This window comes from Antrostomus carolinensis, unplaced genomic scaffold (genome assembly GCF_000700745.2).
Source record: "Antrostomus carolinensis isolate BGI_N321 unplaced genomic scaffold, ASM70074v2 scaffold26646, whole genome shotgun sequence".
NCBI classification, from domain to species: Eukaryota; Metazoa; Chordata; class Aves; order Caprimulgiformes; family Caprimulgidae; genus Antrostomus; species Antrostomus carolinensis.
Window position 1 is genome coordinate 1 of NW_010321566.1, and position 340 is coordinate 340.

Here is a 340-nt window from a genome sequence, read left to right on the forward strand (position 1 = left end):
TCCTTCTCTGTCACCTGGTGAGGTGGTGGCTGCCTGTTCCCGTGGTTGCTATTCAGGAGCATTGGAGGGAATTGAGGAAATCTCAGGAGTGTTTCTGCACTTGTATAATTGCAGTCAGTTCTCTGTTCATGTTATCTGAGTTACCTGTTACCTCCACATTCATGGTATCAAAGGCTTTTTTCCAGCAAGGTTTATTATCCTACTTGGATACTGACACCTTAGAACCAGGAGTCCACTGCATGAACACTTCAGTGGTGAGCCTGGAGACAGCTTGTGTCTCATTAGACTTGGCTTTGGACAGTGAGTCTGAAGCCATGCCAGTCTGAAGCTGCCTGCACCT